We start from the raw sequence: 14,871 nt of genomic DNA, 5'->3' as shown, positions 1-14,871 counted from the left end.
GACATGTTGAGCTTAAGATGTCTATCAGATATCCAAGTCTGACATTAATTCATTGTTGGTGGAGCTATGAGCCAATCCAACCATTCTGGAGAGCAATTTGAAATTATGCCCAAAGGGCTACAAAAATGTGCATACCCTTTGAATCAGCAATACTGTTTCTAGGGCTGCATCCCCAAGAGATCATAAAAATGGGAAAGGGTCCCACATGTACAAAAATATTTATAGCAGCTCTCTTTGTGGTGGCCAAGACCTGGAAATCAAGGAGATGCCCATCAACTGGGGAACGGCTGAACACGTTGTGATATATGAATGTAATGGAATACTGTTATGCTATAAGAAATGATAAGACAGGTGGACTTTAGAAAGACTTATGTGAACTGATGCTGAGTGAAGTGAGCAGAACCAGGAGAGCATTGTATGCAGTAACAGCCACAGTGTGTGATGACCAATTTTGATAAACTTAGCCCTTCTCAATGCAAATAATTCCAAAGGATTCATGATGGAAAATGCCATCCACACCCAGAGAAAGAACTATGGAGTCAGAATGCAGAGCACAGCAGACTATTTTCTGTTTTTTTCTCTCGTGGTTTCTTCCATTTGTTATAATTCTTCTATGCAACATGACTAATGTGAAAATGTGTTTAATATGAATGTATGTGTACAGCCTATATAAGACTGCATGCCATCCTGGAGTGGGAGGGGGAGGAAATGTAAAACTTATGGAAATGAATGTTGAAAAATAAAAATAAACTAATAAAAAAAGATATCCAATTCAAAATGTCAGAAAGGCAGTTTGAGATGCAAGATTGGAGATCAGCAGAGAGGCTGGTACAAAAAAAAAAAAAAAGGAGTTAGACAGAAATGGTCCTGGAGCTAGTCATCACCCTATTATGAACTATTGCAGAGGTAGATAAAAAAACTGCTTTTTGTAATTGAATAAAAAGTATTAGAATGTAAGCTCATTCTCTACAGCTATGCTGAACACATCCTTTGTACAGCTTCAAAAGTAGACAGGATAATCCAGATAATGTGTACCTCATTCTGGTCTCATATAATTTTGATCTCTTCAGTTAGACTTCTTTACTTGGAAAGCTTTTCATTCATGGATCTTGAAGATTATGAGAGTTTTAAATGGTGACATCTATAAAAATGTTCTTTTAAGTTTTTATGAGTTAACATTACTGCTGGGTGATAATGGGCAAAAATTTGGTCTGTGATAACAGTCTGGTTTCAGTACAGTTTATTGGCTGTGTTCTCTAGGATACTTCAAAGTCCATTATTTGTAGTATAGGCATGTTATCTGTAAGTCCAGAAGACAGTTTCTGATGTAAAATTCTAGCCACTAGGTAAAGTCTTGCTAGGTACTTGTTAGGTGTTAAAGTTCTGGATAGTCCTCCACTTCTTAACTGGCATTTGCATCACAAAGCCAATAACATTAATAATATTATAAATTTGTAGAAGGAGAGATGAGAGAGTAGAACAAAAGGAAAAGAGAGAGCGCAAAAAGGAGATATTTGACTAAGGCAGAATGTGCCCTGACTAGAAAAATAATGAAACTGGTTTTCTTCTGTAGTTACCACACTGATACTTATTAAAATAATTCCAAAAAGAGGAATTCTCACTATTCTAAAGTGAAAAATAAGAGGTACTACTAAAGTAAAGGTAAAAACCTAAGAATAAGTACACACTTCCCCCTGCAAGGAGATTATTTTAAGGGGACAATATTCATTTGGATATATAAATTCTGGTATGTCTGTTAAAAAACCTGCTACCTGGTGCTACACTAAATTTTTCTAAATATTGATAAAAGATAAAAAATTATTTTAGTTACAGTTTAATCCACTACAATGGAACAAAGTACAGTCTAATAGCTAAGATGAAAAAACAATGTTGTAGGACAAGTTAAGGTTCTGGGTTTGCCACTTATTACCTGGTAACCTAAGGCAAGTCAATTAAACTCTCAGACTCAGTTTCTTCACCTGTAAAATTAGAAGGCTGCGCTAGACGATTTCTTAGTTACTTTTCATCTCTAGATCTATCATACTACGAATCAAAATCACATTAATGTTATACATATTGACTTTGAAGTTAAAGCCTTGAGGCATAGTGAAACACTGCAGTGGGTCAGAGATCAAAGGAAAAAAAACAATGCAAATATAGGCTTCTTTGTGTATTTTAAAGGTAGGTAAGTTTATAAAACATTAGGGTGTAGGGTAAAGAGGAAAGGAAAACAATTAGATCTCTAATACCTATGCTTACTGTAAGAAAATACACAATTTAATTAAACAAACATCTATTAGGAACTTGATACGTACACTGCAATTAATGTACTAAGAGCGTAAAGACAAAAACAAAATAATATAGTCAATGCTCTCAAGGAGTCTCTGTTCCAACAGCAGGATAACAACATAAACCTAAATAAGTACATGCAAAGTAATACAAGATAATTTGTGTAGGCACCAAGTGGGGCTACCAGGAAAGGACTTCCATGACCTGAAGCCGTTCCTGACAGAAACGCAGCAAAAGAGGGAAGTTTCTTTTCAAAAGTCTCTTCACAATATTACTTGAAAATTTCCCTAAAGTTTTCCTGAATTTCATGACTCTACGGTAGGTATTCCTTCTTCAGGTTTTGTTTTTCTTTAAATGAAAAGTAGGTAAAAAACTATGAAGAATTCAATTTAGCAGACATTTATAAATACATACGTAAAGCTCAGTGCTTGGAAACAGAAATACTTCAAGGATCTGTACCTTTAATGACATGAATAGCTCAAATACCAACTTCTATAAAATTTAATATTGTAGTCAGTATACAAGAGTTGCTGACTAAAAAAAAAAACTCACCACCCTGTGGCTAACCTAGGGGAGAATCTCTAAATTGGTCTTCAGGAAACAAATATGCAATCCTTCACTAGGCTCATACTTCCGACTTGGTAGAACCTTTTATACTCTGAGTTCCTCTGGAATCTTTGAAAACTGACATTAGCTTCCATGTCAGAATAAGGTACCAAAGTATGACGTTAGTAGCGATGTCAGGGATACAAAGATGAAAAACAAAATTATTTCTGACCTCAAAGAGTGCCAGACCTAGAGGCCTGTGTGGGCTACCCGAGTCTTCTTACCTCACCTCCGAGGTCTTCGGTTGGCCAAAACCGGATGCTCATATGAGAGAAAGGACGTTCCAGAGTCGAACAAGGGTTGAGCTTTATTTCAGGGTCTAGTTACAAGTGCAGGGGGGTCTTCCTTAGGAGGAAGAGGGGGAGATTTCCTAAGGAGGCTAGGATCTTAAGGGATTGGAAGTAGAAGTACAAGCAGGGAGAGAGGGGGAGGGGAGAGAGGAAAGAAGAAAGCGGAGCCTACTGTCCTCTTGGCTCCTCACATGCTAAGAGAGCTTTCAGGCTTCCTCAATCCTACTTAACCTTCAGCCGCATAGTTTTGCATCTGAATACCGTGCTGTTAGGTAACTAGGTGTGCCCAGATCCGGGACAATCTCGAGGGCGGGGAGATCTCTCCCCCACCACGTTTCTCACGGGAAGAGGCGGAATTACTCGAGATAGCTCAGTTCACCTCGATTCCCTGTCGTTTCCTGGGAGGGTCTCGTGAGAGCTCTAAGATTTAGAAGCTCCCACCTTTACCCGCCCGAGACTGTCCACACGGAATTGAGCTTCCAATCCCAACAAAAGAGCCTATGGTCTATTGGAAAGAACATAATACATATGCCATTAAGTAAAATAAGACTTTGATACCATATACTATGATACTGTATATCACATTCAATACAATCTTCTGCCCCTACTGTTTTTCCCTGCTTAATCTATATCTATCTGTGCTAGGTATTAGGGACATAAAGACAGAAACAAAACAGATTCTGCCCTTAAAGAGCTTTCTAAGGTTAACTTTCCTTGCCCCCTGTCATTCCCACAGGCTATTATTTTCAATCTCTCCTCTCATTCTCTGCCCAACTCCTCGAAAAGATGGCCACACACCTTACCTGTACTTCCTCTCTTCTCACTCGTTTCTCAATCCTTTACAATCCAACTTCGGAATGCATTACTCAAGAAAAACTGCTCTTGCTGGTGTTGGCAATGACTCTTTGACTGCCACAACTTTTATCCTTTTTCTGTCCTGCTTCTCTTCCTACTTGTTTGATTCCTCAGTCTCCTCTGCTGGCTCTTCGTACATACCATTTTGTGGTATAATTGTGGGTGTGCTCAAGGCTCAGTCTTCATCATCTCCCACAGGTTCAATTAATATCCCTACGAAGATGACTCCCAGGAGTGCATACTGAGTCCACATTACTGACTGCCCACTGGACATTTTCAAACTGGATATTCCACAGGTGTTTTAATTCAACATATTCAAAAAAGTACTTACCTTTCCCTACAAACCTCCTCTTCTTTCACTATTTCTCTTAAGGTTAACATAATGCTTTATCTTTGACTCCTCTCTATTCCTCTTCCCACCTTATCAAGTCAGTTGCTCAGTCTTGTCATTTCTACCTCCACAACACCTGGGCCTCAGTGTCTTCACCAATGAAATGAGGGGATGAAACTCTTCGGACATCTCATTTCCCATTCAGTTGCACTAAGTTTGGACTTTGACTTCTCCACCAACCCCCCCCCCCCCATAAACTCATATTTTTGGTAAATCTCACCATCTTGCAAGATCCAATCAGCCTTGTTATTGATAATCATTTAACATCAAAATTGATGTTAAAAAAACATGTTAAAAATGTTAAAAAAAAATAACATTAATAAAGGCCAAAGCCTAAACTAATCAACCTGACTGCTTAGCTTTGCTCTAAAAATGCCCTTTCTGCATCAGCAACTTCAAAGACTGGGTAAGGTCAGCATGAAGTTTTCTTCTTGTTTGTGACAGGATGCTTGCAACCAGAGTGGTAGGATTTGTCTTATCCTGCTAAGCAGAGACAAACAGATATCCTGGCATCATGAATTCAAACTGACACTACTTTGTCAACTGTCTTGTCAATTTGTATTTACAATTTATTCAACTAAAAAAATTCTTTTCTCCTAGTACTTAAAGACATATGGGGACCATAAATCTGAGGGACACAGACATCTTGGGATTGTCCTAAAACATATTTAAGCCTGGTCAATCTTTTATCAGGTTTTTTTTGTTTTGTTTTTTTTTGGCTCCTTGTTACATAGAAGCTTGTTAGCTTTGGCTAGCTTTAAGGGAACAAATAATATGAATTTACATATCATCTAGCCTGTTTGCCTCATTAACCAAACTTTTAGGTCAACATTACTCACATCTCAACAATAACCTCAGTCCCTATGATCGGGGATGGAGTCATAAATTCCTCCATTTAAGAGGGAACATCAAAAATATCCTCAAACATCTTATTTCCAACCAGACTGCATTCATTTTGACCACCAAACCTGCATTCCTCCTCCCTCCTTTTCAGCTTCCTTTCATATACTTTTTCCCTAATTCAGACTGCAAGCTCCTTTGAGGGCAAGGACTGTCTTTGAATTTGCTTGTATTTCTATTTCCAGTGCTTAGCATGGTGCCTGGCACCTAAGCATTTAATAAATGTTTATTGATTATTTATTGGCCTACTGGATGGCTTCACAGGTTTCTTCCAACTTTGTATCTATGACCCTATGATCTGGCACCCATTCTCTTCTCACTACTCACATGGCCACCATCTTAATTTGAGACTTCATTACTTCCACCTGAACAGTGACCTGAGCAGTCTCCCAGCTGTTCTCTGTTCCTCAAGTTTCCCCCCTTTAAACTTTCTTCTACACAGCACCGAAACTGCATTTCCTTTAAATTCAAGTCTATGTCACTCCTCTACTCAATAAACCCCAATGCCTTCCTATTCCCATTAGGATAATATCTAAACTCCTTTGTTTGGCTTCACCCAACAGTTTAAATTTCATACCTTTTCGCATTTTACTATCTAGTCAAACTAGACTTCTTGCTATATCTCTGTGTTTCCATTATAACAGCTATTCCCCAGTTCTGGAAGGCTATCCCCCTTCACCCCTACCCCACAGAGTCCCTAGTTTCCTTCAAAAGGACCTTCTACATGAAGCCTTTCTTGGTCTCCCTAGTCTCTAATCCCTGCCACCACTGCCTCCAATTACCTTGAATTTATGCTGTATGTATTAATGTACGTACATGCTGTATTCCCTGAGAGAAAGTAAATTCCTTGAAAGCAACATCTCTTCCATCTGTGCATCCCCAATGCCTAACACAGTGCTTGGCATTAATTAAGTGCTTAATAAATTCTTGGTGATTCATATATAAATATATGTAATAATAATAACTAACGTTTTTGTAAACATGAAAACTATATAGAAATGGCAGCAGCAAGGACAATAATAATAGCTAGCATTTATATAGTGCTTATGATATGCTAAGAACTTTACAACTATTATCTCATTTGATCCTCACAACAACCCTGATAGGTAGGTGCTACTTATTATCTCCACTTTACAGATGAAGAAATTGAGGCAAAGAGAGATTAAGTAACTTGCCCACGATTGCACAGCTAGCAAGTGTCTGAGGCTGCATTTGAACTCAAATCTTCCTGACTCCAGGTCCAGCAATCTGTACACTGCACCACCTTCACTATTCACACACTCTGGAAAGCTAACTACTATAGATATTTAAAAATCCTCTATATAGTTGGCTTTATATAGTGTTTGCAGGTATCTTCTATAGATAAAAACCTAAATATGTAGCCTTTGGTAAGAATTATAATTCCCTACAATATCACTTCAGAGAAACAATCAGATCTAGTTTACATCTAGTTCAACAGAAAGTAACCTATAAAGGCTGTCTGCATACCACTGTTTTTAGTTATAGCCAGACAGGTGTTAGAGGTAAAAGAAGTATACAATTTCCTGCTTTAAAACCAAACCACAAAGAAAGCAAAGTCAGAAAGGATAGTGTTGATTAGGCAGTGCTTTATGTTACAGGTTCATAAACTCTAAAATAAGAGGAGACCAAAGCAATCAATCACCCTTATGTGCTCATTTTACATCTAAGGAAATTGAGGCCCAAAGAAGTTAAGTGTCTTTATTTTGAGTGGCCATTATACCCATTCTCACAATAGAATATGAAACATGAAGCAGCTGAACTGAGAGGGTTAGAAAATACTTTCACACTATCCCAAGGGAGATTTTCAAAGCAGAATTTCAATACTCTGGAGTGATAAAATTTGAAAGAAAAAATTAAATTATTTTGGAGCTATGTCCAGTTTATTATTTTGTGTATATTAACATGAAAAATGTTACTAAAAATGTTAATTAAAAAAGTTCTTAACTGGAAAGAGTAAGAATGTTTTCCTAAAGTTAGGGACCTTTCATCATTGATAATCATGGTTTCAAAGAATTATGACATACTATATACCATACATACCATATTGGTATGAGCAATTTGTGTTTCTCAGATATTGTATTTCTTTCTTTCATTTTTCTTGTCTGTCAAAGTCAGGTCAACAAGGATTTACTAAATTATTTATTAAGTTCTTAAGTGCCAGGAACTATATAGTAAGAACTAGGGACAAAAACAGAAAAATAAATGATGATAAAAACCCAGTCACTGCCCTCAAAGAACATCTTACAATCCAAGGAAAGAGACAATATGCAAACACATACAAGATCTGTACGAGGTCTGAGGGAGGCACTACCATTGAAGGGAATATGGAAAGACCTCTTGCAGAAAGTGGGATCGGAGCTGAGACCTGAAAGAAGTCAGGAGGTAGGGATGAGGAGTGGCAGCATTCCAAGCCTTGGTCAACCAGCGAAAAGGGAGTGCCTGGAGCAGAGAACAGCAAAGGGGCCAGCGTCACTGGGCTAAAGAATATGTGAAGAAAACTGGAAAAGTCGGTGGGGGTTGGATTGTCAGGGCCTTAAAAGACAAACAGGACTACAAAGATGGCAACAGGGAGTCAGTCTCTAGAGTAGGAGTAAGACATGATCAGAACTGAATTTTAAGAACACTTCAGCACTCAAGTGGACCATGGACTGGAGTAGAGAGAGACTTGAGGCTCAATGTGTGAGGCAATGGGGGCCTGCACTAGAGTGGTGGCTATGTCAGAATAGAGAAAGGAGAGTATCCAAAATATGTTACAGAAGTCAATTCAACACAACTTGGCAATGATTAGACATGAGGGGGTGGTGAGTAAGCAGTTTAAGAGGATACACAGATTGTGACCCTGAGTAAGGAGGATGGTGGTACCCCCAGTGGTAATAGGAAAATTTAGAAAAAGGGAGAAAATAATCAGTTCAGTTTTAAATATGTTGAGTCTATGATGTTGACAAAATATTCTTTTTCTATCTCCACAAATTCAGAGGGGAAAAAACAAAAGCAAATTCTTTGTAAGAATATGTATAGTCAAGCAAAATAAATTTCCACAATGGTTGTGTCCAAAAATGTGTTTCATTCTTAAAATTGAGTCCATTATATATGTTAGGAGGTGGGTAGCACGCTTCGAATCCTTTATAATCATAGCCAGTCACTACAACGATAGGTGTTCTTAAGTCTTTCAAAGTTATTTGTGAATTCAGACTTTCTAAAAACATTCTGTTAATTAACTTAAATGAAGCTTTTCTTGACAAACAGCCCACAAGACTTCAAATGCACTTAGGCTCAAATAGTTTGGCATTTAATTGCTCACTATAATGGAGGCATATGTTCATTATGGCTTCCCAATTAGACTGTAAGTTCCTTGAGGATCTGATCACGTTTTACTTTGTTATCTTACACAAAACAAAGACTGTGGTAGGCATTCAGTATATAGTAAAAATTATTTGCTAGTGGATTAATATAAACAAAGGGAAATTTTCTAGTATTTTTGAGTAGTCATTCACAGCTACAAAAAAAAATGACATTTATATAGTAAAGTTTGTAAGGCTACTCTTCTCAAGTTAAGTGGAATGAAGTTACTACAGTGAAGGATAATGTTCTCTAGCAACATATATACGTACATATATATGGTGTTATTACATAAAACTGTGTCAGAATTAGATAAGAGAATGAACTAGCATATCTCTAATCACAGTCATGAGGAGAAACTTCAAAATTACTCATTTTTCTCTCTCTATCCCCAGCACCTAGCATACTGCCTGGTGCACAGTAATTGATAAATGCTTGTTAAGCTGATTGTTCATATTTCTGTGGAACTCATTTACCAAAAACATACATTTGGATTTCTATAACAATAGTTTATGCCAAGATCTCATGAAAGTGGCATTGTCTCTTTTAATTCTGATGAACATGACATGGTCTCTGTATCACGTTTCCATCAATCAGCAAGGTAGGAACCACACATTCTTCTAACATATGTATTTCCAAGATTTACCGAATCATTTTTGCACATACGATGGTCATGTGGGATTCTCTCCATGAGTACAATCTCTTTGGTCACCAGAAAAATTATTATTGCCACCAGAACCATTCATTAGCTCCAATTCATAGAAACTGCTTAAACATCTGGAAAAACTAATGTTTGATTCTCACTCTCATTTGCCAGGCCACCAAATAAATATAACACTTATTATATAAAATATGTTTGAGTTGAAGATAACATATTCATTATCTCAAGTTTCACAACTTTCTGAAATACATATTTACAGATAAGAAATTTGAAGCTCAGAGAGGTTAAATGATTTGCCAATGTCCATAAAATAAGTAGGGTCGGAGAGGCTATTTAAACTCCTATTTTTCTAATTTCAAATACAGCATTCTATCCATGATAACATGCTACCTCCAAGCAATAAAAATACAACTTGGAAAAAATGCATCTTTAGCAACAATACCCTATACTGTATATGCCACAAGGTAAAGAAAGATGCTAATATTAAAAGTAGAGAACCTAGTCTTCAAATGAACCATAACATTCTCAGCATTCAAGGGTAAGAAATTATTTTTTTCAGGTGAAAATATTTTTAAAAGGTAATTTTTATAATTTCAGAAAGTGAGATAAAAGGATTCTCAATTATCTACATATTTTCTGAATATCCCTCTATGAAGTTCACCATTAGAATTCTTCTATAACTAGAACTATCAACTTAAAGGCTTGCAAAATGACATATAAATCAACCAAGATTCATAGGGCTATTAGCAGGTTTCTTATCCAATTTACCATTGTTCTCAACAGAAGTACTATGGCTGTTCATACAATCTCTACAGTCAAATGTTCTTGCTTTACTGCAGATGCTGAAGAGGATTCTTGCCTAGAAAAGTGATGAACTGGATCCCTTCTAAAGTCCCTTTCAATTCTAAGATTCTTTTTCTGTCTTTCTGTTGGTCCAAGGGGACACACATGTCCTATGATGTCAGAGCTGAGAACTTTTGTTCTTAATGATCTTGATATGGCAATGTGGGAATCTTACCTAGACAGTAATACAATTATCAGGGTAAAACCTTGCTAGGGCAGAAGCTGATTCCATTTTTTAAAAAATTCTAAATCGAAACATAAGAAAAAATGAATTTTTTCTATACAGAAATACATTATTTCTCATTGATCTATTTTGCAACTCAACTGTTTGCACTAGCAATTGTATCTTACATTCTCTTCTCTTATTTTTCCATCTTGGGATTTTGTTCAAATTTTTTGTCTCAGTCACTGATTTGTTTGATATACTCTTTTTCATGGATTTTATTTTTCAGTTAAGATTTAGTATTTTTGTTTCTACGTTAGTTATTCTCCTTCCAGTTAGTTTCTCCAGAGCTTTTATTTCATTTTTTACTTCTTGCTTCATTTCTATTTTTGTAGTCCTTGTGGAAAATCTGTTTGGATTTGTTTTGTTTTTTGCTTTTTTCCTCTGTGAGCCACTGCTGGCAATAACTATTTGGGGGAGTTTCTAGAGTTACAATAATTTTTTATACTAGTTGATATCTTCTCCTGGTTAAACTAGGGCATTCTGTCAAGGCCAGCTCTGTGTCATATTACACTTTTGTGTAGGGTAGTTGGTTATACTTCTTCTTGTCCTAGGTTGACTTCCACCCTCCTTAGATTAGGCTTCCCCTCTGAATCTTTGAAATACAGAGCACAGGATCAAAAAGGTAGAGGGCCCAGAGATCCTGGCTTCTCAGGTCTAAGCATTGCAGCATTTCTTGAACTTTAAGGGATGCCACCCTGGAACTTTCTGACCACCATTGGGCTTTCTCAAGTGAGCTCTCCACTCTTTCTGCCTCACACATGGCCTTGCTGGATATTCATGTTGACCTAAAAGGACAACATTGGATTGTTTGCTGGGACTGATTTTCCTGGCCACCCACTTTCCAATTGGCTGTGAGTTTATGGCTAAAAGCACTTAGGCACCAGGAAACTTTATTAAGTTTTGGGTGGAAGAAGTTCCTTGATCATTATTCATCATGGTGTAAATATGGTGGAGTCAGTATACAGAAACGGTGTTTTAACTGGAACTTGAACGAAGCCAGGTAATTCATGAAGCAGAGATGAGGAGGGAGAGCCTTCTAGGCACAAGAGACAGCCAGTGAGTGAACATGCTTGGAGTCTGAACATGCTTGGAGTCCAGACTGCAGAGTGGCTGGCAAAGAGTAAGGTGCTAAGGGCAATTCCCTGATATCTCTAGAAAAATAGGAGGGGGTGAAAAGTTGTGAGAGGCTTTGAATGCTAAACAGAGGACTTCATATATGATTGCTGAGGAAATAGGGAGCCACTGGAGTTTATTGAATGACAGTGTGTGACATGGTCAGATCTGTGCTTTATAAAGAATAAATTCACAGCTGAGATGGAATGGAGTGAGGAGAGACTTGAGGCAAAGAGAAACCAAAGAGAAGAGTATTGTAATACTCCAGGTGTGAGGTGATGAGAATCTGGAATAGGGTGCTGGCAGTGCCAGAGGGTAGAGAGAGAAAGGGGCATATAGGAGACATGTTAGTAAGGTGAAACCAACAGGTGTTGGCAACAGACTGGATATGAATAGTGAAATGGAACAAGGAGTTGAGAAGGACACTAGGTTGTGAGCTTAGATGATTAGGAGGAGGATAGTGACTTTGACAATATTAAGAAATTCTAGAAGGGGGATAATTTGAGAGAGAAAGATAATGAGGTTCAGTTTTGGAAATGTTGAGTTGAAGATATCTACAAAGACATGCAGATTGAGATATTCAATAAGCATATCAAGTTTCAGGAGAAAGGTCAGATAAGAATCATGTGTAGAGAAATACTTATTGAATCCACTGGAGCTGATGAGAAGACCAAAGGAAATAGAAAAAAAGGGAGAAGAAAACAAGGCTCAAGACAGAACCCTGAGGGCACGGGGGGACACCCACTTTCAATTGGCTTGCCCTGGAGGAAGATCTAGCAAAAGGAGGACAGGTAGGAGTACAACCAGGACAGAGCAGTTTCAGAGAAACTGGAAAGAAGAGAGCATCAAGGTGATCTACAGAGTCAGACTGCAGAGAACTCAAAAAACATGATGGTTGAGAAAAGGCCATTAGATTGGGTCAATGGTAACTCTGAAGAGAATCATCTTTGATTGAATAAAGTTGGAAGCAAAAACTTAGAGTTTAAGAAATCAGTGAGAGGAAAGGAAGTGAAGGTGCTTATTTTAGATGGTCTTCTCAAGGAATGTAGCCATAAAAGGCCGGAGAAACATGGGATAATAGCTAGTAGGGCTAGATGGATCAAGTGAGAGTTTTTTGAGAATGAGGGGAAAATGGGCATGTTTACAGGCAGCAGGAAGTAGCCATTAGACAGAGATTAGACAGTGAGAAACTGCAGCTAAATGAGAGAGTGGGAATAACAGAAGGCAGAAATCTGCTAGAGAAGACAGGATGGAATGGGATTGCTTCGGCATGTAGAAGGGCTTTGATGTGGCAAGGATAAGGGACACCTCTAAAACAAAGGTAAAAGAAGACAATGGCAGGAGGCATCTGGGTGATGTGAGGAGGGAAGAACAAAGTTCTCAATAAATAGTTAAAATTTTTTCAATGAAATGAGACAAGGTTCTTAGCTGAGATGGCAGAAGAAGAGGGAATTAAAGGAGTTTTGAGAAAGAAAGGAAAGTTTGGAAAAGCTGCTGTGGTGCAGAGAAAGTGAGTTCATCAGGGAGATGGAAAAGGATTGCCTTGAGGTCAATCTTAATCTCACTTGAGATTAAGTCACAAAAAGTAGTCAGTATGGTTTCATTACTTTCTCAAACACTACTCAGCAGCGTATGAGTAGAAGTGAAGCAACAGATGATGGGAATAAAATCAAGGCTGAAGCTTTTCAGGACAAAACTGGCTGTTAAGGAGGCAAGGGATTTGAGAGAATAAGACAGTGCAGGACTGAATTGATTCATCAAGAAATTAAGATAAGGAAGCGAAGAGGTGACAAATGGGGGGTAATGGCAAAGGAAAGAACTCCAGTTTGAAATGTCTAATAGGCAGTTGGTGATATTCATTCTACAAGGAGCTTGTTTACTCATTTATTTGAGACACATAGATTGTCACTCATGCTATGGATATATTTCTGAAACTAAAGAAAAATAACAAAGCTTAGTATGCATATGAATTTGATGACCCCTTGGAACAACTCTATTTCTCTCCCATCACCAGAGGTCTACAGGCTGAGAAACGATGTATTAGTTTATGATCCATTCCTATTAACAAATTTTAAGATTTACAGGCAAGTCATTGGGTATATTTAATAATATACAAGATATTCCTACAGGAAGAATACATGAATGCACTGACAGTCAACACATATTGGAAGAGGAAGACATTTGGAAATGACTCAATTCTAGGGACATAAGAACCTAACTACTTTTTTTTTTCCAGGAAGCTACATCATTTGAGCTTATTACCCATAGCTTCTTACTATATTAATGTCATTTCTCCTCTACACATGCAAACAGTGATATGAATAAGGTAATTCATGTTCACTAACACCAAACAACTTTTTTTATACAGTTTAGAGTTCCCCAATGTCTCTAGTTGCTCTCCTTCTCAAATTGCTTTGCAATATACTTGCATGTTATGTTTTCCTAGAATGTAAACTCACTGCAGGAAGGGGAAGATTTTATTTTTGTCTTAGTATTTATTCCAGGAGCCCAATTCAGTACCTCTGTACATAGTAGGTGTTTACCAAGTATTTGCTGAACTGAACTGAATGTTCTGATTATAACAAACACATATATAACAGTTACTAAAATATAATGGCAAATTGCATTCTTCGACTGTTTTTGCAGAGGTTATTGAAAGTTTTAATCTTAATTATGTCTTATACTATGTTCTAAATGATAAAATCTTGCACTGAAAGATCATCTAGTGAAACCTCATCCTTATACAGGAAAAGGAAACTGAGGCCTAGAAAATTTAAGTGACTTGCCTAAGGTTATAAAGGTAATAAGGTGCAGTGCTAGAATCTGACCTCACAACCTCTGATTCCAAATCCAGTGCACTGCAGCAAGGATATCTCATAATACATTAATTTAAAAATACAATCATGTATACTTTTGAACTAGGGGACCATATGTAGATATAGCTTTAAATTTTCTGCCCAAAACATTAACACAACTTTGAACTCTAACAAAGATTAAAGTTATACTTACTTCTCTAATTATTAGGATAAACAGAAAAAGCTAAACAATTGGATACTATTTAGATTTTTGTAATTACTAAGCACATATCATATCTAATAATTACAAAAGGCTCTACCCTTCATTTTCTCAGTAAATATACAAGCTAGATAATCACCTGATGCCATCAAACATAGAACAAAGTTCTCCAGAAACTATGTTGAAATCAACACAGAAATACTGCAGTTCTCGACTTATCCCATTTCTCATCATGGCTTCTGGCCAGTAAGATGTAGTCAAGCACCCAACAACTGAATTAATGTCTTTCTATTACACTTGGTAGGGAAGACATCCTGAACTC

At 37.3% G+C, this 14,871-nt stretch overlaps 1 protein-coding gene across 3 annotated transcripts in view; it reads right to left on the bottom strand.

Annotated features, from left to right (window-relative positions):
- RFX7 (regulatory factor X7) overlaps positions 1-14,871 on the bottom strand; it is a 180,207-nt gene that overhangs the window by 61,876 nt on the left and 103,460 nt on the right. The gene's annotated exons all lie outside the window — the stretch shown is intronic.

Source organism: Notamacropus eugenii, chromosome 1, assembly GCF_028372415.1.
Source record: "Notamacropus eugenii isolate mMacEug1 chromosome 1, mMacEug1.pri_v2, whole genome shotgun sequence".
In the NCBI taxonomy this organism is placed as follows: domain Eukaryota; kingdom Metazoa; phylum Chordata; class Mammalia; order Diprotodontia; family Macropodidae; genus Notamacropus; species Notamacropus eugenii.
The sequence above is the reverse complement of the archived record's forward strand: the minus strand, read 5'-3'. Positions and strand labels throughout refer to the sequence as shown.